General features: G+C 51.7%; 1 protein-coding gene across 2 annotated transcripts in view; it reads left to right on the forward strand.

The window, feature by feature from the left end:
- Positions 1-9,985: 9,985 nt before the first annotated feature.
- RNF144A (ring finger protein 144A) overlaps positions 9,986-23,950 on the forward strand; it is a 121,540-nt gene continuing 107,575 nt past the window's right edge. For both annotated transcript variants that reach the window (XM_065928545.1, XM_065928546.1), the window contains exon 1: positions 9,986-10,166. The gene's annotated coding sequence lies outside the window, so the exon portion shown is untranslated. The remainder of the gene's footprint in view (positions 10,167-23,950) is intronic.

Consider the following 23,950-nt stretch of genomic DNA (forward strand, 5'->3'; position numbering starts at 1 on the left):
TTTCTAGGCAAACTCATTCCTGGAGGATCTGGGGAAATGCCCGAAAGTGATTTATTATTTTAACTCGGGCCATCTCGGCTTGCCCTTGTCTGATTCTACCCTCAATTCCCATGTGTGAGTTTTTTCCACCCCAGCAAGCAATTTTCCCATATCAGCGTGATGTCCGACAATGCAGCTCAATTCTGACACTCTTTCCCTGGAGGTAGCATCAGACTCAAGTGGCACTAGTGGTAAAGAACTCGCCTGCCAGTACAAGAGACATAAGAGGCTCAGGTTCAGTCCCTGGGGCGGGAAGATCCCCTGGAGGAAGGCATGGCAACCCACTCCAGTATTTCTGCCTGGAGAATCCAACGGACAGAGGAGCCTGGCGGCTACAGTCCATGGGGTAGTGAAGAGTCAGATACAATTGCATAGCACACACGCAGCATCAGATCCTATGGGCTAGGGGCTCAGTCCCACCAGAGGGCACCTTACTCTCCCACCCCCAATACAGATGCCCATCACAACTGCAGATTATCACCTGTGCTTCTCACTGACTGACCAGCTATATTGAAAGATCCAGACCTCCCTCCTAGGGTTGGATTAATCTGCTAGACCAGCTCACAGAACTCAAGAGAAACACTGTACTTACTAGGTTACCAGTTTATTAGGAAAGGATGCAGTTTACGAATAGCCGCTGGAAGAAAGAATTGCACAGGATGGGGTGTTGGGGAAGAGCAAAGAGCATGCATGTCCTCTGGAGGGGCATCGGTCACTCTGAATCTGCACCTGGTCACCAACCTGGAGGCTCTTTGAACCCGGTCCCTTTGGGTTTTATGGAGGGCTCTCTCTGTAGCATGACATCACTGGTCACTGGTGATTGCACTCCCCCTTCTGGAGGTCTGAGGTTGGGACTGAAAGTTCTAACGCTCCAATCACATGACTGGGTGCCGTGGCAATCATCCTCCACCATCGGTGGCCTAGGGCCTGCCCAAAGTCTGCTTTGTATCACAGCAAAAGACCTCTGTATTCATCTCATTGAGACAGACTGGGACCTGAGACCAGGAACCCTTTGCCCCCCTCCCCGAGAGCTTGCACTTGGACCAAGGTCTCCTAGGGCAACAGGATGTGAAGCAACTATAAGGGGCTAAAAGCAACTGTGCACTTGCACAACTGGGGCAAACGATACACACAATACACAAAGGCCAAAATCCAGATGCTACTTCCGGAGCTGGGAGAAAACAAGGAGGGTCCTGTGCGTGACCCCTGCAGGCAGCAGCCCCAAGGGGTACACTGACCATCCAAGCCACCCCCTCCTTCCTGACCCACCCGTCTGCCCCCAACCTCACCCTATGTAAGGGACCAGCTCGCCCCCTTTGGGGAGTGAATGAGGGAACTTGTTACTTGTCTTCACTCCCCCTGCTGCAGCACGAGTCCCAGTAAAGCGCCACCTGAATTCCTCATCTGGCCTGTCAGCAATTTCTATTGACTAGAGTCTAGGAACCTAGGTCAGTACCATCATCACTTAGGAAATTCCATGGGTTTTAGGAGCTCTGCACTAGGAATGGGGGTGAAGACCAAACATTCATTTCTTATAAGAGTGCCAAAGAATTGATGCTTTTGAACTGTGGTGTTGGAGAAGACTCTTGAGAATCCTTTGGACTGCAAGGAGATCAAACCTGTCCATCCGAAAAGAAATCAGTCATGAATATTCATTGGAAGGACTGATGCTGAAGCTGAAGCTCCAATATTTTGGCCACCTGATGTGAAGAGCTGACTCATTAGAAAAGATCCTGATTCTGGGAAAGATTGAAGGCAGGAGGAGACAGAGATGGCAGATGATGAGATGGTTGGATGGCATCACTGACTCAATGGATATGAGTTTGAGCAACCTCTAGGAGTTGGTGATGGACAGCAAGGCCTGGTGTGCTATAGTCCATGGGGTCGCAGAGTCAGACACGACTGAAAGACTGAACTGAACTGATAAAGCATAATGTCTCACCTTGAATCTCCCTGAGCTCTGTGTCTGAGGAGACTGGCCTCTACTGGTCAGTTCTCTCTTGGGGTTTGCTTTGCAGTGAGCTTTGCTAGAACTCCTCCCCATAAGCTGTTACAAGATGTGTGTGTGTGTGCGTGAAGGGGGAGCTGTGTATTTTCACAAGGGACACGTTGTCACTCCTTCCAGCATAACTCAGATGTCACTTGACTGCAGTCTTGTCTGCATCGCCCTGACCTGCGGCATGTCAGCTCTGGTGGCCTTATTAATTCACCACTGACTGGGGGCCCCGTGAACAACAGACATTCATTTCTGAAGGCTGGAAGCCCAAGATCAAGGTGACAGCTGATCCGGCTGCAGATAACGAGTTCCTGCTGGCCTGCCCTCACGTGGCAGAGAGGCCACCGGTCAGTAAGGCTGGGGAGGGCGCCCAGGGCTCCAGGCTCTGACAGGGGCTGCTCCCCACGCCTCTCCACTCCCAGGAGGCCCCGACTCTGCATCTTTGGGTTTTGCTCGGTTGATGTGTGCTTGTTTGCTCGAGTCTGTGGTACCTTCTCTTGATGATAAGATGTTGTGACTGTGTGTCCTCTTTCGGGGAAATGAGATGAGGCCTTACCCCGAGATCCTGTGATCAGACGAGATTCTCAGAAATATAGCCTGATATTTAACATTCATACACAGATATGACATGGGAGAGGAAGGAAAAGGGGAGATAGAGAATTGATACAGATCTTCATACACATGCAGAAGGTAGAGGAGGGAAGAGGAAGCTGAGTTCTCCCATCCTAACTCGGCGATCAGTCCTGCCTTTTGCCAGGACCACAGACACAGAGAGAGTGCGGGGAGTCTGAGAGGTCAGGCACCCACCCTGATCCAGACAAAGTCACGGAGGAGACATCTAAGCAACAGCCGGGAACCGAGTTCCAAAATATTAGAAGAGGACCCCAGACTGTCCAGGGATAGAGTGCTTCAGGGGATTGAATAATCTCCTTAAAATAAAGTAGCTTTAAAATCATAGCAGAGTAAGAGTAAAATACAGGGAAGTCAGGGCTTTTCAGGATGCACAGTGGTAAAGAACCCACCTGCCAATGCAGGAAACGTGGGTTTGATCCTCGGTAGGGAAGATCCCCGGCAGAGGAGGGCAAGGCAACCCACTCGAGTATCCTTGCCTGGAGAATCCCATGGGCGGAGGAGCCTGGCGAGCTACAGTCCACAGGGTCACAAAGAGTCAGGCATGACTGAGTGATGAGCACGCACGCACAAAGAAATCAAATGGTTCTTAGAGGCAGACAGAAACAAAAGTCTCCAAAGGTCTCTCCCGCTCTGTTTAGGGGCCTTCACACCACCCCCCTCCAGTTTTATTCTTACTCCCAGGTTCCCTAGAACTATCCATCCACAGGTGGTACCCAAGGCCCCGTGGATCCGGGCTCCCGGGACCCACCCCCACCCTCATTTCCAGTCCTCACCAAACCAGATGAACCTCCTGATGACCCCTGGCTCCGTCTGTGTGGCTGTGCTGGGCTCCTCCAGCGCGGCCCTGTGCCTGGGGGTCAGCCCCCCAGGGAAGCTGGCAGGATGCTCTCTGAAGGGGTCCCAGGGAGAGTGGGGAGCAGAGAGCCTGGGATGAGGCTGAAGAGAGCTGCAGCCACTGGGACTCTTCGGGACTGTCTGGAGTTAAGGCAGCTGGGCAGGCCTTTAACTCCCAGTGGACCAGTTATTAGAAGCGCTGCCTTCAGAAATCTGGGTGAGGCAGCCTTCTCTGGCAAAAGATGATTCCCAGGAAGTGAGCTGTTGATACTTGGCATGCCAGCAGCCCAGGGTGAGCGCTCTGGTTCCGTAGGCAGGTCTGGTCAAGGCACCATAGCACCGACCTGCCGAACCTCACCCAAGCCCTGTGCAGTGGAAGGAGCAGCCATCCCGCGCACCCTCAGCTGATATTTTAATGACCTGTAAGACTTTACAGGCGGCTTCTCTGGTGGCTCAGCTGGCAAAGAATCTGCCTGCCATGCGGGAGACCTGGGTTCGATCCCTGGGTTGGGAAGATCCTCTGGAGAAGGGAAAGGCTATCCACTCCAGTATGCTGGCCTGGAGAACTCCATGGACTGTATAGTCCATGAGGTCGAAAATAGTCGGACACGACTGAGCGACTTTCACAACCAAAAAACGACGTTACAGCACATGGTCACGCCCCTGATAAAGGAGCTCCTCGTGCTGTTGCCTTCTGCCTCCCTGATCCTCAGTTCCTTTCAGGTTTTCATGTTCTCTGACAGCTGGCCGCCTGCTTCAAATGGGGGTTCCTCTAAGACTTGATGACCTACTCTCCTTCCCTGGCAACTGTGCTTTAACTTTCCCTAAGATCCAGGAGGGTGACTGGTGACTCGACAGCTCAGTGGGTCGAGAAGCTGCCTGCCAATGCAGGAGACGCAGGTTCGATCCCTAGGTCGGGAAGATCCCCTGGAGGAGGAAGCGGCAACCCACTCCAGTGTTCTTGCCTGGGAAATCCCATGGACAGAGGAGCCTGGTGGGCTACAGTCCATGGGGTCATAAAGAGTTGGATATGACTTAGGGCTTCCCTCATAGCTGAGTTGGTAAAGAACCTGCCTGCAATGCAGGAGACTTGGGTTTGATTCCTGGGTCGGGAAGATTCCCCTGGAGAAGGAAATGGCAACCCACTCAAGTATTCTTGCTTGGAGAATCCCCATGGACAGAGGAGCCTGGTGGGCTACAGTCCATGGGGTTGCAAGAGTCAGATACGACTGAGTGACTTTCACTACATGTCACTAGCGACTAAACAACCACAAAAGCAGTGTGGAACAAATGCACGAGTAAGTATAGATTAGACGCCCATAGCTTAACACAGGCGTGTGTGTCTCCCGGGAATTGTCCTGACAGGGGCCAATCCAGGGACTCAGGCTGACCTCGCTGTACAGTCCAACCATGGCGGTGGGCGGCTGTGTGGTTACTGTAATGGGGACCGGCCAGGCCAGTTAGAGGTCTTGAAATTCCTCTCTCCGTCTCAGCCCAGAAGTGACAGCCTTGCTGATTGTCTAGTGAACAAAACGAGTCACATGCCCCTTCCTAACTGCAAGGGGCCGGGACCTATGCAGTAGCACATGGGTGTTGAGTCAGCATCAACTTTCTGCCCATAGTTAAGTCCATCTAATGTTGAATATGACTTAATCACTCCTTGAGAGTTGGGAAAACCTTTTAAAATTCTGTCAGGCCACAAGGGTCATATCCTATTGATTATTCCAGAAAAGCAATATAGTAAAACATGAAAATAACTGAATTGGCCAAGAACCTTGAGTAACAGCAAGTAACAGCACCGTGTGTGTCACTAGTTGGCAGTAATCTTGGGAACTTCAAGGACCACTTTCAATCTCAGTGTCTCTATGTGTGACATGAAAAGATGAGATGAAACTTTCTCTCTGGTCTAAATGTTTATGTAGCATCTGTGGCTTTTGCATCTGAGCCACATAGAAGGACAAGTTAGCAGAGAAGCCTGGAAGACAAGATGCATCTATTTTATTCAACAAATATGTATTAAATGCCCAGAACCTGTTCTTACTGTGCTGGGCTGAGTGGCGAACAAGATGGAAAATGTCTCTATTTCCTGAGAGGTGCCAGAAAAATATTTTTTTTATTAGCATGGAAATCTTCTTATTAGCACATACTCTACAGCTTTTGTATGATATTTTTATTTTTGCTATGAAATATTCTCTAAATTGTGGTCACACATGGGCACTGTCTAGCTGTTTTGTTTAGTGAGCTGGGGAGTGCCGAAACAAAAAACTACTGGCCGAGTGACTTAAACGATGGAAATTTACTGTCTCACACTTACAGAGGCTAGAAGTCTGAGATTAAGGGACTAGCAAGGTTTGTTCCTCCTGAGAGCTGAGAGGAACCTGAAAGCTGTTCCAGGTCTTCTCCTAGCTTCCGGGGGTCAGGTGGAGTGTTCGTTGATACTTAATTTATCTCCATAAATTAATTTATCTCCATCCCTTCATGTTCCTAGAGTGCCCCCTTTATGTACCTGTTTTGAAATTTACCCTTTGTTTTTTAATATTTGTTTCTACTTATTTACTCAGCTATGCCAGGTCTTAGTTGCAGAACTCAAGATCTTTAGTTGTGGCATGAAAACTCTTAGTTGTGGCTTGTGGTACCTAGTTCCCTGACCAAAGGTGGAACCTAGGCTCCCTGCATTGGGAGCATGGAGTCTTAGCCACTAGACCCCCAGGGAAGTTCCTTGAAATTTACCCCTTGTATGAAGACACCAGTCATAGTGGATTAGGGCCCACTCTTCTCCAGTATGTCCTCAGTTCAGTTCAGTTCAGTCGCTCAGTCATGCCTGACTCTTTGCGACCCCATGGACTGCAGCACGCCAGGCCTCCCTGTCCATCGCCAACTCCCGGAGTTTACTCAGACTCATGTCCATTGAGTCTATGTCCTCATTGCGTCAGAATGTCCTCATCTGAACTAATTCCATCTGCAATGACCCTATTTCCATACGAGTTCATGTCAGGAAGTGGGGAAGGCTAACACTCCAACCTGTGAATCTGGAGAAATATTCACCCCTGAAAGTGAAAGTGAAAGTCGCTCAGTCATGTCCGACTCTTTGCGACCCGATGGATCTACATTCCATGGAATTCTCCAGGCCAGAATACTGGAGTGGGCATCCTTTCCCTTCTCCAGGGGATCTTCTCAACCCAGGGATCTAATCCAGGTCTCCTGCATTGCAGGCAGATTCTTTACCAGCTGAGCCACCAGGGAAGCCCAAGGATACTGGAGTGGGTAGCCTATCCCTTCTCCAGCCAATCTTCCCGACCTAGGAATCGAACCAGGGTCTCATGCATTGCAGGTGGATTCTTTACCGAATGAATTATGAGGGAAGCCCAATTCACCTCTAGCAGCGCTCTTTCTACGTGATTGCAAGGATGAATTTCCCCATTTCCATGTGTTTATCTTTCCTAAATTTTAGTTTTTCTTCCTTAAGAATTGTGGGCAGATTCTCTACCATCTGAGCCCACCAGGGAAGTCCTATGGAAGACTGAGGGCAGGAGGAGAAGGGGGCAGTAGAGGATAAGATTGTTGGATGGCATAATCAACTAAATGGATATATGTTAGAGCAGACTTCAGGAGATAGTGAAGGACAGGGAAACCTGGCATGCTACAGTCCATAGAATCGCAGAGTCAGACATGACTTAGTGACTGAAAAACAACAAGGCTGGGACAGAAAGAGGGGAAGTGTTTGTGGGAATGGAGGCAGGGGTTGGAAAAGAAAAGCTTTCCTAAGAATCCTTGAGAGCAGCAGAGACTTTGCATCGCCCTGGGAGGTGAGAAAACTTGCAGTGTTCTGGCCCACCTGGGAAGCTGGGTCCCTGGAAGAGAAACATGTAGCCTGCTTGGAAGGGATTGCAGGGCTCAGGAAAGAGCCTGCTAGATAGACAGGGAGATGGGCTGAGCATGAAGGGTTACACTCTGGATCCAAGCACCGTAAAATCCCCCAGGGACCCGTGGGCCTCCAGGAAGAGACAATCAGAGCAACAGCTGACACTTAATTGCTGCTACCCTCCAGAAATAAGGAACTGAATTTAAGGCAATTTTAAAAATTAAAAAAAAATGTGAATGTCCTGGACTTCAAAATGTGTGATTATGAACCCATGCAAACTCCACTGCCTGAAAAGGTTTAAATTTAAGCCACCGAATGAATCTTGATCTTCACTCAGTTTTGTAGCTAGAGAAGGAACTTCCTGATGGACTTCATTTCTCCAGCGTCTGGACCATTTGCTGGGGCACTGACTCCCTGGCAACAATCTAGCACAAAATCTTGCCCTCAGTAGGTAGTCAACAAGGGGCTTCTTTAGAACGATGAGTCATGTTGCCCACAGGCACAAGCGCTTAGCAACAGTGGGTATTTTTAAAAACGAGCTTGACACAACAAATGTCTGGGTGAGATGGTTGAAAGCCATGAGAGGAATGGACTGAAAATCAATCAGTGATGGGTGGATGTGACCTCGAGAGATACAGACAGTTCATTGGAGAGAACTCAGCTCAGGGCAGAGGACTCATCTACATTTACTGAGCACTTACTATGCCCAAGGCCCTCTGGGAAATTCAATAGAAACGTTACTTCATTTCTTGTCTGCAGACTCTTATGACCTAATAATCAGACAGTAAATATCCAAAACATGAAGTCTAACAGATGCCATGGAGACAAATGAACTATTACACAACTCCAGACATCTGGAGATAGGGAAAGCAGGGATGGGTTAGGAGGACATCATAGAGAAAAGTCTTGAGATTTTTAAGATTCAGGGCATGGCCTGCTGCAAACTGTGTTATCAGTGATGATGTTGTCTTTCCCTGTCTCCCCAACAACAAGCAGGTTAACAAAGACAAACATGGGAATGACCTCACACACACATGCAGACACATACACATCACTACTTAAGCACTTGCAAGAGACACAAGGGCTCAGTGACACAACTGGATAAGAGGTTGGTTTTGCACATCAACCCTCTCCCTGCCAACCACCCCCCTCCCCCCTCCCCCAGGCTTGATTCCCACGCCATTGCTAACTACAGAAGCACCTCCATCCGTGTGGACACATTCATCGCTTCCCCGGATACTTGCTCTCATCCATCCATCCCTTCATTCTTAAGCAGTATCGCACCACTGCTTTCCTGGCTCCACAGCTCGTGTACAGAAGGGCTGAATATATTTTCTGTGAAGCTCAGGCCTTTATGCAGAACCATTTTCAACTTCTGGTGAGAGGCTGGAGTAACCAAGTGTTGTTAGAATTCTTCCCATTGTGCCTTTTTCTTGAATGATGACATTTATACAAAGAATTTGACAGAGACATCAAAAGCACTCATTCATATTTGGGGAGGGATTCATATTTGAGAAGTTACCAGAATAACTTCTCAGTGTAGATGAGACAGATTTATTATTATTATTATTTTTAAAGATGTGTATATAGTAGAGGAAGATAAATCATGCAGTGTCAAGATAGCTAAGAATGTTGTAGTTTGGGGGGAAATGAGACCAAGTACAGCTAAGGATTATGGAATCCTTATAACTTTCCAGTTATGTTGAGATTGCTCTTTGCTTATTTGCCATATTTAATCCCTGCCAAGATCTCTATGACCATTGGTAGTTTTCAGATAAGAAAATCAAAACCCAAAGAAGTTAACCAACTTGCTCAGTTAAGGTCACTGGGTCCATCAGATGATGGTATGAGGCTGCAGAGTCAACACTGGAGGGTGTGGTATTAAGGACGAAAGCGGTGAGGGTGGGTTTTCCCATACTTTGGGAGAATAATCGATGTATGGAAGGAGGCATTCTTTCATACACATCAGTAGGTTTTGTTCAGGTACGCAGGCTGGAGACAGAATTTAATACCTGTGTAACTTCTAGTTACCAGAGGGAGTAGCAAGGAGAAATCTTACAGAAAAATTCTGCCTTCAAATACCTTTACCTCTAACAAGCTCGCAACCCTAAAGCAGAGTAAGTCAACAGCCCAGTCTGGAACTCGGGGATCCATAGAACCGAAGGACCGGACAAGCCCGGTGCTCCATCAGTCCAGCAGGTCAGGTACGCGGAGGCAAAGACCTTTGGCGCGATGAGATGCTGGCTTAGAAAGGCCCTCAGCCTTTACGCACGGTCCCCACGCTCTGGGGCATGGAGCCCAGATTCCGGGAGCCCGGATCTGGTCCGAGGCGGCCCGGCCCGGTTCTCTTTCTATCGCAGCGCTAAGAGTGTTTTGGCTCCCCCATTCCTCTCCCAGCTTGCGGATCTTTGTGCCCCCGAATGTCGGCATCGGGGTCCCCGTCTTCTGGCCGCCACCGAACCGAGGCCGCGGCGTTCCTCCTGGCGGCATGGGGTCCCGGCGGTCCTGGGGCAGCCAGGGGTCCCCGCGGGCCTCGCGCGGGCGGCAGGGGGCGCTGCGCGCCAGGCGGGGCGGGGGCCGAGCCCGTGCGCCCCGCGTCTTTGTGCCGCGCGGCGCCGCCGCCCAGTCTCCCCCCGCGGGCCGCGCGCCCCGGCTGGAGGGCGGGCGGGAATAAAGGGCGGCTCCGCGCGAGGCGGCGCGGACAGCCGGCCTCAGACCGCGGACCTCGGCGCTCGGAGCCTCGTTCGCGGCCGAACAGGAGCGGCGGCCCCCACCCCCGGGGCCCCGGACGCGCGGGACCAGGTGGGTGACGCGCGGCCCCTTTGTGTCGGCCTCGCCGGGGCGGGCGCGGCCGAGGGCCCCGGGGGAGGTGGCCGTGCTGAGCGGATCCGGCGGCAGCGACGGCCAATCCATCCCCGCCAGGGGCCCCTCCCCGGCCCTGCCCCTGGGTGGCCCGGGTGCCGCCGCGTCCCGGCGCTCCGGCGGGTCCCGGGGGCGGCGGGGGTGGCCGATGGGGTCTGGCCGGGCGATCCGGCGGGGCGCGGGCAGGCGGAGGGCAGGTCAGCCCGGCCGCGGTGGGCCGGCGCTGCGTCCTCCGCGGTGCACATCCCGGCGCCCATGACCGCGGCCGCCGGCGCCCCTCCAAGCCTTCCCCTCCCCAGGGGCGCGCAGAAAGTTCTCCGCCACCCCCACCCCCATCCTACCCTCCGTCAGGCTCCCCAGTTCCCCTGCACTGTCCTGGGCACCCAGCTCTGGGCCTCCTGCGAATCTGGACTATCAGGTCCCGAGGAGGAAGGGGTTACTCACTGCGCCCTCATGATCTCGTGGATGTCCAGCTCCAAAAGTTCTCTCTCCCTGCCCTCTTCCCAGCGAACAGGCACAATCATCATAAAAAGCCCAGTCAACAAATAGCCTCTGCTGCCCTCCTGCCAGGCCTCAAGGCTGGGTGAGGGAACCCCAGGGGACTATCCCCAGGGGGTCCTGCCACCCCCCCCCTCCCCGTGAGGTGAGGGGGATCTGGTCTCCGAACTGGAAACAGACTCACTTCTTGCTTTGATGGTGGGAAGGAAGCCCTTTCCCAGGAGTGGGGCCTGGGCATCTGATAAGGACGCATTCCAGGCAATCTGGCTGGGGGGCTGGGCAGATAAGTCCTGTGGATAAAGAAAGTGTGAGATCCAGAGAGCGAGGTGAGGACCGCCTGCCTGAGAGCCCTGGGAGTTCCCACGGCAGAGAGGCCGGGGAAGGAGGGTCTGGACTGCTGGTGAAGAGGAAATTGAGTCAGAGCTTGGAGGTGGGACAGGTTCTGGGTGGCCAGAGGGAACTGGCCAGCGGAGGAAAGAAGGGACCCAGGTGTGCGTCTTGACCTTTCCCTCGGACCTGCAGCTCCCGTGCTCCTTGGACGTGGTCCCCCTGGGATGGTGCCCAGAGCAGGTTCTCAGGAAAGGGAACCGAGATCCCCCTTTCCTGGTTTTCTAAAGGATCCTAGTGCCTTTTCAAATCTTACTTTTATTATTTTCTAGAGTACAAAGGAATTATGACTAGTGTGGTTAGATGAGGGTAGATTGTGAAATGTTGAATTCCAGGCCAACTTATGGCCTTGATCCTGTAGCAGTGGGAGTCATCGATGGTTCTGGATGGTTCAGAGAGTGGGCTAGGCCCCCACTGAGGGTGGGGAAGGCAGCTGTGAGGGGTGGGAAGTGTGGCTTTTAGTCCCCCTGGTACTTCTCATCAAAGGTCAGGCAGGGCTTGAGAACCTCAGGAAAAAGCAAGATGCAAATGGCCTAATTTTAATGGGAGGGGAGTTTTCAAGTTTTAGCACCATTGGAGTTTGGAAGTTTGTGTATAAAGAAGCTCTGGTTCAAATGTCAGGATCCTTGGAAGCGAAATGGATGAACCAGTCAGATGCTGAGGGTAGAGCTGTGGCCAGTGGGTAATGGTGTGGGCTCCCATGGGTCTGGAAAATGGGGGTGTTGAGACCTGCATGAACACTTTCAAATGCCTGTGTTTTATAAGCCTGTCCAGTGCCCAGGTTTTAATCAAGTGCGCCTATCGCACCCAGATCCTGCCCGAGTACAGGGCTTGGCCTGTGGACTCCATGTGGTTTGGGACTCGGAAGGGACCTCCCACACTTCAGTGGAAGCTGCTGGCGTCCAGCGGGGTGAACGTGCCACTCAGCCAGACGCCGGGAGCCACGTCGCCTGTGTTTTCCACTGTGGTTCATGGTTTGGCCCCACCGCCTTCTTTTGTGCAAATTTCACTTTCCTCTTAGGAGCCTCTGTCTCTCTGGTGTGGAGACAGGGAAAGTCTGTCCACACGGAGAGTGAGCATCACAGAGCTCACTGGTCATCCCAGCTCCCCAGCCCAGCCGCCCATTGTGACTGAGGACTCTGTGGACTGGAGGGAGACAGTCAGGGGCCCGGCCACAAAGAGGGCCGTGGCCAGCTTGGGCCCAGCACCAGCTCTCCCGATGGTCTGCTGTTCTTTCTCTGGCTCCATGATTAAACTGGGAGGATGGAGATGTGTCCACTGCCCTTAGGGTCTGCTGGTCTGGAGCCACTCTTCCAGAGGATCTGGCCCAGCGAGGACTTGCCCTGGGTCCCTGGGGTGTGGACAGTCAGGGGCAGCCAGGAGTGAGCAGAATGGAATGCTTCGACGGAAGATGGACCCTGTCCACACCTACCTGGGGGAGTTTCCTACCTTCGAGGACCAAGGACTGAGTTGAAGGTTCTTTCCTTTGAGATGAAAAAGTCATCCGAGGTCGTCATTTCTGGAAGCGGTCTCCTCTCTCCTTTGTTTCTGCATCACTGACACACATGGATACCTTTTCTTAATTAGATGAAGAAATTAAATGGAAGCAACTGTTCGTATACCTGCTGGGGAGTTCGGCTGAAGGACAGAGCTTGTCCAACTTTCTGACCCAGCTCTGTGACCTTGAGCAAGTGTCTTAACTACCTTGTGTGGCCCCAGTTTCCTCCCACTGTGAAACTAAGATGTTGGTTTAAATGATCGTCAAGATCTGGATATAAGAATGTGCTGCTTTAAAGGTCTCTTCCAGGAGCATCAGTCTTGACAATGCAACCATTTTTAAGAAATTTTGCAAGATAAAAAATTACATATATATAAATATTTATATACATGTATCAGTTTCAGAACAATGGTTTTCCTCAGAGATGATAAGTTGAGAGATGGGGCTTTGAAGAGGGTCATTCCTTGATGATGAGAGTCTGTATCTTCCTTCTTTCCTGGAGGCTAAAGCCTGGATCTGATGGAGTTTCCTGATTAGCAGGTGCAGAGAGAGCAGGGCTTTCTCTGAGGAGCAAACTGATGAGCTGGATGCAGTGTTAGGAGAAAAATAAGTTCCTGGGTGGCGTGATGAACCGTGCCAACTAGGTGATTTGCAGTCTCTTGGGCTCTGACTTTGGAAAGCCAGGAAGCAGTGGATGTTCATTTAGCCTTTCCATCACCAGGTGCTGATGGGAAGTGCTCTGAGTGCTGTGGACCTAGTTCTTAGGCGGCCCGTAGGAACGACAGGCATCACTACCTTCCCCGATCTACAGGGGAGGGAAGAGGCTTAAGGAGCCCTTATGGCATCGAAGGCCAGGTGCTCGGTACATGGCTAAAGCCGGTGTGGAACTCAGAGCCCCTTGGAAAAAAAGTATATTTCCTGTCCTTGAGGAGGCTACGGTCTGGGGGTTGGGAAGCAGCCAGTCACAGATTGTTCTAGCACTGGGCTTGGTACACACAGTTCCGGGGGTTATGGTGAGGAGTTTGCCTGCTGGAGCTGGTAAGGCAGGCTGGGTCTTGAGGACGAGTCCCTGTTGGCAGGCAGATGAGGTCAGGGTCACAGGCTGGGCCCGGGAGCAGCAAGAAGCTGACTGGGGGTGCAGGGAACCTTGGGCTGGTGTAGTGCGGCTGTGCTGGATTTGTCCTGCTGGAGGGTGACCCTGTCTCTGAATCCTGTTCAAAGCAAGACCCCCAGCTGCAGCAGCATTGCTGTCACTTCTGGAACCTTCTGGATGGTCCCACCAGGGCGAGTTCTGTGGTTTTAATGCCTCTGTCCTCTTTTGTCTCTCTCCCGCCCCAACCCCCCACCCCTGCCAGTTTGCTTGTAGAGGAGAGGGTGTCCCGGGAAGATGAGAGGAAGCCCAGCCGCAGCCCAGGGTCTGCTTGCTCTGTCTGCAGGGTCACCTGAGCGAGGCTGCCGTGATTCCCCAGGGGGTGGCAGCCTGACCTGGTGGGCAAGCACCGAGCTGGAAGTGCGGCCCCCTGAAGGATGCCAGCGTGGCTGGGGTCATCCCCTGTTCCTGCCAGCTCCGCCCTGCAGGCCAGGACACGGCAGAGCTGCTGGGCCAGAGGGTTCCAAACCAAAATACTGACTGTCTCTCAGGCTAGGTTATTGGTTAAACAGGGCTTCAAGTCTGTCCTTGGAACGCCTCCCGCACAGTGGTTGACCTGGGACATATTTTAGTTTCCAAAGGGTCAGTTTTCAAGCAGTCCTTTGAAACAGGGCATGTTTGATGTTGGGGTGCCAGCATCTAAAGTGATCTGGAGGGAGGTGGGGCTGTGCCAGCCGCACCCAAGGAGCAGCAGAGACTGCCTCTCGGATTCCCACTGACCTGTTAGCCTCACAGGCAGGCAGGGGGCCATTCCGTGATGCTCTGTCTCTGCGTCCGGGAAGTGGTACCAGATGGTGGCAGGTGATGTGTGTGTCCTGCTACCCACCCTCCATGGTTGGCTCCTCTGCAGTTGCTCCGTCATTCCAGAGTGGCCCCGCCAGCCAGCCCCTGTGGCCTCCCACCCTGGTGAGGCTTGTCCACACTGCCTGCAGGAGAGGTAGCCTGCAGGACAGAGAGGCTCTTTGCTCCCCCAGCTCATGGGTGGTAAGTGTGCAGACCTCTGTGTTAGGGGCCTCTTCCACCTGAAAGTAAATCATCTCTTCAGTGGGTGTCTTGAAGCCAGAATTATTCAGGCGTGTGTCATATCCCGGGACAATCATTGTTCCTTTCTGTGGTGTCTCTCCCCCACTCCCTGCCCCCCTTCAGGCTCACCACTGACCCAGAAAGTTGACAGCTTTCTGGCTGAGACTCCGCTGCTCATGAAGTCACAGCTGTGCCTCTGGATCGAGGCTCCGTTAGTTTCTTCTGGGTTCCAGCCCGTCTTTCCAGGCTGATCTCTTCACAGCCTCCACACTTAGACCCTGAAACATTCTCCCTCTGCCTCCAGGTGTCAAATTCCTAATGATCCTTCCAGGCTCCACAGGCATGTTGCCTTTTTCTTAAGGCTGCGGGATCACTGGTGTGGGGGCTGTGGAGGCTGAGTCCTCCAGCAGTGGCCTCTTTCAGAGGAGGAAATGCAGGCGTGGGGCAGAGAGCGAAGAATGCAGGCCTGGGAGCCCCATCAGGCCCCTTCCCTTTCCAGCCCGAGCATCTTTCTCCTCCCATGAGCCGGGAGCCTCTTCTCTGCCAGGTGTTTCTACGGCGATTTTTTTCCAGAACCTGCAATTGCACTTAAGCCTCTCTAATTTTTCTGTAACTTTATCCTTCCTTTTACTAAATTGCAAGCCCTACAAATGTAGGGACCTATTCATTTTAACATTCCCTCAGTACCCGCCACGGTCTCTCTAAATGCATTTTTGCTCCGTGATTGAATCCAAGGGAGAGAAACCTGGTCCGGAAGGGAACGTGGGGTAGGTTCTCGACAAGGAGATGGGATCCAGGCTCGTGTTCTGTTCTCCAGCAGGATCTGAACAGAGACATGCTCTGTCTTTGGGGAGGTCCAGCCACAGAGCAGGACACCGCAGAACTATGTGGGGCCGTGGTGGGTGGGGGTGTTGGCTTGTGGTGCAGGGGAAGACCCCGCCTGCAGGTGGGCTGTCTGGGATGTCGGGGGGCGGGCTGGACAGTCCCAGGTCACCTGGACGTGGGGGCAGCAGGCACCCCAGTTCCAGAGTCAGGTGGCAAGCCTTGTGTGGATCGGCTGGAGGGGGCCAGGTGGCCTGAGCTCCGTGGGGGCAGGGAGGTCGAGACGGAGGGAGTTGTTCAGGGCCCAGCCAGGGAGACGTGATGGGGGGACGGTGACCCCCCCAGGGCCCACCCAGGTGGGTGTTATGGGAGCCCAGTGAGGAAACGACTGCTGGGAAGTGGGGTGAAGGTGGGTAGACCTTGAAGAGGGGTTACTGGAGAAGGGGGCGCCCTGTGCTGGTGTGGGAGGGGGCAAAAAGGATGTGTTCTTAAGGATGTTGGGGAGCCCAGGCTGGGGGTGAGTTTCCATTGGCCTCACGAGTCTGGATCTTTCTAACGGGAGGGAGAGGTGCTCTAGGTAAAGAGATGGTTAGAGTTTCTGGATAGAGTGTTTTTCAGGTGAACGTGGTGGGGACCCTCGCTTCACGTGGACGAGCGGAACGGTCAGAGGGTCGGTGCATCCAGGGTGCGTGAGATGACTTGCGGTGGTGAGCCTGTTCTCTGTCCCCCGGGAGTCTGTTTCTTGGGTGTCTTCCCCTCTCCTTCTGTGCAGGGGGCCAGTTTGGATCCGAAAGCTGGTGGTAGGCTGTGTGTTCCAGGAGCAGCTTTGCTCTGGCAAATTTTGAAGGTCTGCAGAGACCCTGGGCGGGCGGCGGGCGGTTGTTGTTTGTTAGGCTATCGAGAACATAAAGAAACAAACAGTCCCATAAATTAATTTTTCCTGATGCCCTGATTGCCACACAGTGCTTCTCGGTAGCACATGCACTGCTCAGAATAGTCCTAGGAAATGGAACAAAAGAGCTCCCTGCAGACTTTCAGAGCTGGCGCCTCGGGATTCGAATTTGTTGGCGGGAACTGTGTATTTCTTCCTAATCGCTTGGCAGGATGAGGCAGTCCCAGGGCTGCTGTGGTCCAGACAGAGCTGGCTGGCCCTGCTGGGAGCTCAGTGTCTTCTTTCTTCTTTATGTCTCCATGGAGCCTTAGCTGGGGGCCCTGAGATCTGAGACGGGCTGGTTGTGGGAGGCAGAGTGTTGGGTGGGCCAGATGTATTAGAAGGAAGAAAAACGGGATCTTTATTCCATCAGCTCCTGGGACCCTAAGAAATTACCTCTGTTTCCATGTTTATTTTCCCTCTAACACTCCCAGTCTCACTCACTGCTTCCTTCCTACCTTCTCTCTTGTTCCCAGGCAGGGAGTGATGCTATATACCCAGGGTTTGTGTGCCCCCAAATTCGTGTGTTGAAATGTAATCCCCAGTGGGATGTCGCTAGGAAGTGGGGACTTTGGGAGATAATGAGGGCGGAGACTTCATGAATAGGGTTGTTGCTCAGTCGCAAAGTCATATCTGACTCTTTGCGACCCCATGGACTGTAGCATGTCAGGCTCCTTCGGCCCTCCACTATCTCCTGGAGTTTGCTCAAACTCATGTCCATCGAGTTGGTGATGCTGTTTAACCATATCATCCTCTGCTACCCCCTTCTCCTCCTGCCCTCAATCCTTCCCAGCATCAGAATCTTTTCCAGTGAGTCGACTCTTCCTATCAGATGGCATAGGCCTGGAACTTATTAGCACCCATCACTTCGTAGTAAATAGAAGGGGACAAACTGGAAGCAGGAAGCAGTGACACATTTTATTTTCTTGGGCTCCAAAATCACTGTGGACAGAGACTGCAGCCACAACATTAAAAGACGTTTGCTCCTTGGAAGGAAAGCTATGACCCTAAACAGCTTATTAAAAAGCAGAAACATTGCTTTGCTGACAAGGGTGGGTATAGTCAAAGCTATGGGTTTTCCAGTAGTCAAGAACAGGGTTAGTGGCCTTATAAAATAGACACCAGTGAGCTCTCTAGCCCCTTCTCCGTGGTAGGACATGGCGACAGAACAGCTGTCTTGGGCTGGAAAGTGGCTATCACCAGACATTGAATCCACTGGCACCTTGATCTTGGATGCCCAGGCTCCTGATCTGTGAAAGATGGGTGTCTGTGTTTACACGCTGCCCCTGTGGGATTTTTTATTAGGGAAGTTCAGATGGACTAAGATAGGCAAAAGTGTCTCATCACCAGTCACGTTGGGGGTGAGACCCCCACCGCCCTCCCACTGATCATCTTCTGAGACCCAGGTAAGGTCACATTCCCAGATGCCAGGGCCTCGGAGCTCAGCATGTATTTTGGAGACACGGTTCAGCCCATAGCATACACCTCCCAGTACCACGGAGCACATGTGCATATGTCCTTGTACGTTACTGTGTGATTGGCCAGCGACAGGACACTCCCCATGTCCTTGGTGACAAGCCCCAGAAAGGGGCCGGTTGCTGGCCTTGGGTCAGCTGTCCCGAGGACTAAGGTCTCCTTGAGGTGGCCCCCGTTCTGTGCCGGGCCCTGGGGCCAGGTAGCTCCCCAGGCTGCACTCTCATCTGTGTTCAGGTCGCCAGAGAGGGGCACTTGGTGTCGGATCCATTTGTCTGCTTTTTAGTCGTGGAAGCCACCTTTTCCGAAAGCGCGTGGCTGCCTCTGTTCCTGTCTCATTGCTCTGGGCTCGGTGGCCCCTGGTGGGAGTGAGAGAAGCCGAGGAAGTGAGAGGTTGCAGGAGCAGGGAGGGTGGTCTCGGACAGGCGGGACAGGACAGGACTGGGCTCCTGGCACGCTTTGTGGCTGGACTGCCATCTAATAATCGTCTTTGCTGCTCTTACCTGATCTTCTCTTAAGACAGAAATCCAAACGGGGTGACATCTAGGCCATTGTGCACATGGCTTACATGTTCTTGGTGTCTTCCCAGTGTGATGCCGAACACACCCGAACCTCCGTGGGTATTTGTGGTTTTGGGTGTGGTGAGGGCCAGATGGCATCATCGACTCGATGGACTTGAGTTTAAGCAAGCTCTGACAATTGGTGATGGACAGGGAAGCCTGGCGTGCTGTAGCCCATGGGGTCGCAAAGAGTCGGATATGACTGAGTGACTGAACTGAACTGAACTGAGGGCCAGAGAAGCACAGCCCTGTCTTGTTCATTTCTGATTCCCTCTAACACCTGGCACGTGGTGCCTGGTACACACTAGGTGCTCAGTGAATGTTTGTTGAACTTAGTAGGCATCTGTTCCCTTCAGAGACATTCAAGTTCAGAAACAATCTCATCCATTCATTCATTCTTTTTGTTCATTTCATTCATTCATTTGGCAAAACCTTTTTGTTCCTGGGGGTTCAAAGGCAGATTAAGGAATAGACTGAAGGTAAGGGCATGGGGAGAGGGCGGGTAGGGGGATGGTGAGGCTTTTCTAGAACATGAGAAATGGAATATTTCTTGCCTTATCAGTAAACAAGGATGCCACAGTCATCAGCGATTGCAGCCCTCCCGTGTGAGCTGGTGAGCCCTAAGGGCACTCAAGAAGGAGAAGAATACGTGAAATCTAACAGCCATCAGACTGCAGCCACTCCACACGGGGAGCCCCCCAAGGGAACCAGGATGTGAAAACACAGGATACTGGCCGCAATAGCTGAGATGCAAATGAAAGAAATGATTGCGGTGAGCCAAGACTCTTGCATCTTCCCAGACATGCACGAGTGCCCTGTGTGTCTGCGTGCTCAGCCGTGTCCGACTGTTTGTGACCCCATGAACTGCAGGCTGCCAGGCATCTCTGTCCATGGTAAGAATACTGGAGTGGGTTGCCATTTCTTCCTTCAGGGCATCTTCCCAAACCAGGGATTGAAACTGTGTGTCCTGCATTAGAAAAACACTAAAATCCTTAACTTGGGATGTGTGGTTTTCTTTAATGAGCAATAATCTTTTGATGCTTGGACTACCTGCCCTTTGTTACAAAATTTCTGTGTAACGTGGCTCCTCCCCTTGTCTCCTCAGAGCAGTTCTCTCAGGGTCACTTGAGATACTATCTCTCTGGCTTAGAGTCCTAATAATTCCCACTGAATAAAGCATAACTCTCAACTCTTAGGTTGTGAGAGCTTCCCTGGTGGCTCAGATGGTAAAGAATCTGCCTATAATGCAGGAGATCCAGGTTCGATCCCTGGGTTGGGAAGATCCCTTGGAGAAGGGAATGGCTACCCACTCCAGTATTCTTGCCTGGAGGATCCCATGGACAAAGGAGTCTGGTGGGCTACAGCCTGTGGGGTCACAAAAACAGACACAACTGAGCAACTAGCACTTAAGTTGACAAGCAAGATCAGTGATCAGCAAGACAGGTATCAATCTCTTAAACTTTTGCAGTTTTGTAAATTTCAGTGACTTATATGTAGAGTACGTCATGTGAAATAACAGGCTGGATGACCTCACAGGCTGGAATGAAGATTGTCAGAAGAAATATCAACAACCTCAGATAAGCAGATGATACTACTCTAATGGCAGAAAGTGAAGAGGAACTAAAGAGCTTCTTGATGAGGGTGAAAGAGGAGAGTGAAAAAGCTGGTTTTAAACTGAAACATTAAAAAAACTAAGGTCTTGGTATCTGGTTCCATCGCTTCATGGCAAATATATGGGGGAAAGGTGGAAACAGTGACAGATTTTTATCTTCTTGGGCTCCAAAATCACTGCGGACAGAGACTGCAGCCATGAAATTAGAAGATGCTTGTTCCTTGGAAGGAAAGCTATGAGAAACCTAGACAGTGTATTAAAAAGCAGAGACATCACTTTACCGACAAAGGTCCATATAGTCAAAGCTATGGTTTTTCCAGTAGTCATGTACAGATGTGAGAGTTGGACCATAAAGATGGCTGAGTGCTAAGGAATTGATGCTTTTGAACTGTGGTGTTGGAGAACAGCAAGGAGATCCAACCAGTCCATCCTAAAGGAAATCAGTCCTGAATATTCACTGGAAGGACTGATGCTAAAGCTGAAGCTCCAATACTTTGGCCACTTGATGCCAAGAGCCAACTTACTGGAAAAGACCCTGATGCTGGGAAAGATTGAGGGCAAGAGGAGAAGGGGGTGACAAAGGATGAGATGGTTAGATGGCATCTCTGAATCAATGGACATGAGTTTGAACAAACTCCGGGAGATGGTGAAGGACAGGGAAGCCTGGCGTGCTGCGGTCCATGAGGTCACAAAGAGTGGGAAATGACTTAGCGACTGAACAACAACAACAAATGTCAGTTTCACTCTATTGAAAACAACCAGTTGGGACAGCTAGGAATTTCCATCCAGCGACATCGCTCACTCTCCATTTCTCCTCTCTGTGAAATAACTCCAGCTTAAGGGGCATGCTTTTTAATATGCTCAATAAATATTTATCCAGCCCCCTCCCTCCCCTGGGTCCTGTGCTATGGAATGTGTAAGCGGGAGTGTTTGCCCTGAAATGAACGTGTCCTTCCTTCAGCAGAGTGGCTGGGAACGGTCTTATCTGTTAATACTTTAATCGCTCCTAGGATTCCTTTCCTTGGGCCTGCAGCCATGCTTCCTTGCTGGTGACCTTGTTTTCTTTCCCTCTTAGCCACCTGCAGCTGGCCCAGACTTTCTCCACTGTGGAGTGCTGGTGGGAGCCCTTGGGCTGTGTCCCAGGGCCTTGCAGATAAGCTTTCTCCCTTGGGGGGGCAGGCGCTCTTGCTGGTGCAATAGGAGCAAACCAAAGACGGGGTGGGTAGGGGGGAGTGGGCGGAGGGCAGGGCTGCTGAGCCTTTGCCCTGTGACCAGTCCCACGTGAACTTTGCCCCGCGTGTAGGAAGTGTCTGGTTTCCAAAATCTAGTGTGAAAAACAGAATGCAGGGTATCTCATTAATAACGTTGAAGTTGATCACACGTTGAAATGATTTTAGTTTGGCTACATTGAGTTAAATACATTACTAAAATGAATTTCCTTTGCTTCCTTTTCCTTTTCTTTTTTTTTTTTTAATGTGGATACCAGGACTTTTAAAATTACAGAAGCGACTCTCTTTAAGTTTCCCAGACTGACAAACTGGAGGGACTTGGGGAGGTGCTTTTCTTTCGTGGTTCACAGACCCTGTGGCCAGCCCTGCTCTTTCTCGAGGCTGGCCGCCCGGGGCCTTGATGCAGCCAGCCCTGGTGGGCCAGCCAGGAGCGGGTCCGGGCCTGACTTGTGCAGAGCTCACTGTCACCGGGACTGTTCTCTCTTGAGTTTAGTCCCAGATGCTTGACATTCCTGCCCAGCGGGGCCCATCCTCTTCTCAGCAGCCTGTGTTACTCAGATTCAACCGTTCTGCTGGCTCCGTTCAGTCCCAACACAAATGCAAGAGTCTGTGGACTTTTATGTCTGATGTGTAAAATGAGGGGCTTGCCTTAGAGGAACTTAACATTTTTCTTTACCGAACTCCTCAGTCCTTGAAATCTGCCTTGACCCTGACCTTTCTGTGGTCCAGTCTCTAGGTTGTGTCCTACCCTTTGTGACCTCACAGACTGCAGCACGCCAGGCTTCCCTGTCCTTCACTATCTCCCGGAGTTTGCTCAAACTCCTGTCCATTGACTTTGACCTTTGGCCTCGGGTTATTTGTTGAAAGCCCTCCTGATTATCCCTCCCAAGTCCCACGTGTCTCACAGCATCCACACTGCTGGCCTTTGAACCTCAGCTCTGGCCACCCGCTGTCCAGGGTCCAGTCCAGCCACACCCACCCCTGGATGCCCAAGGGAGGCCGATTGAGAGAATCCTCTCCCACACCCATGCCATCATGGTGAATCCTGCTACCTGCTCCCGGCCCAGGCCACACATCTCACCCAGGGATGCAGGAGTGTGTTGCCTACAGCCGATCAGTCGCCCGCCCAGGTGTCCAGCTCCAGCTGACCTCTTAAAGTTGCTGCCCTCATTCCTGGCAGCAGTGCCGGCCCTGTTTGCATCCCTGCTTCAGAGCCATCTGCTCTTTGCTCCTGTGTCTTTGTGACGTGTCTTTTCACCCACCTGTCCCTTCTCTGGCCTGCTTGGCTTCTTGGCTGGCTGCAGTCACTGGATGGCAGTGGTGGTCCAGGGCATCGCAGGGTCCCTCGCCCCCGCATCACCTGCTTTCCTCTGCATCCTAGGCTCATCTCAGCTCCCGCGCCTTGGCACTGTGCCTGCTCCTGAGGTCCTCCTGGCTCATCCCCCTGCTCCTCTTCCTGCCGGTTCCTGGGAGCACCGCGTGGCTCCTTCAGACCCCATCGCATTCCTGATCTGCCCTGGCATTCATGGTGACATGGAGTTGAGTCAGCTTATACTGGCAGGCACAGCAGGCATGGTGCCTAGGGCCCGCGAGCTTTGCAATATTGAATATTTTAAAAATCCTGGAAACAAGAATTAGCTCCAAAGTAGTAAAAAAAAAAAAAAAGACAAAAACCAAAAGCCTTCGCCAAAGAGAATTGATGGTAACACCTGTGTTGTGTTATGTCAACAAGATATAACCGTCATTTAGTCAACTGAAAGTTAAGACACAGTTAATGTAGAAAATCGTGTTTATCCTGAAATGAGTGAGCTTTTTAGTGTTTGGCCTGATTCGCTGAGGCCTCTGGGAATGAAACCTCCCCCAAGTTAAGCACTGCCCTCCACACTTCTTGCTTTCCCACCTCTGCCTGGCACCAGAAATGAGATGCAGACTTCCACATTTATTTGTCACTCTCTTGGCTTAGTGACAGCCCTGGCCTGTCACTCTGTTTTGAATTCCCAGCCCAGGGCCTGATACATCCCTGCTTCACTGTACTAAACTTTTAACTCATCTCAGTGCATTAAAAACATAATACAGGACATTAACATCCTGCTGAAGATTTACATTTTCTTTTTTTTTTTTTGAAGCACTGCCATATGGTAGTTTTTAAAACCACTGACATTTATAAACTGACTCCACATGACAAAAACACTTAGATGAGCTGCTAATAAAAATAATCATTCAGAAGCTGAAAATGCAGATTGTATGTTTTTAGCTTAAATTGTACGTGGAGTTTTCCTTCCGTGGACCCTATATGCTTAATCTGCACCACGCTGCTTGCTTAGACATTGATCTTGCTGTTGTTTAGCTATTAAATCGTGTCCACCTCTTTTGTAACCCCATGGACTGTAGCCTGCCAGGATCCTCTGTCCATGGCATTTCCCAGGCAAGACTACTGGAGTGGGTTGCCATTTCCTTCTCCAGGGGTCCTTCCCAACTAAGGGATTGAACTGGCATCTCTTGTGTCTCCTGCATCTGCAGGCAGATTCTTTGCCACTGAGC

Source organism: Muntiacus reevesi, chromosome 3 (genome assembly GCF_963930625.1).
Source record: "Muntiacus reevesi chromosome 3, mMunRee1.1, whole genome shotgun sequence".
NCBI classification, from domain to species: Eukaryota; Metazoa; Chordata; class Mammalia; order Artiodactyla; family Cervidae; genus Muntiacus; species Muntiacus reevesi.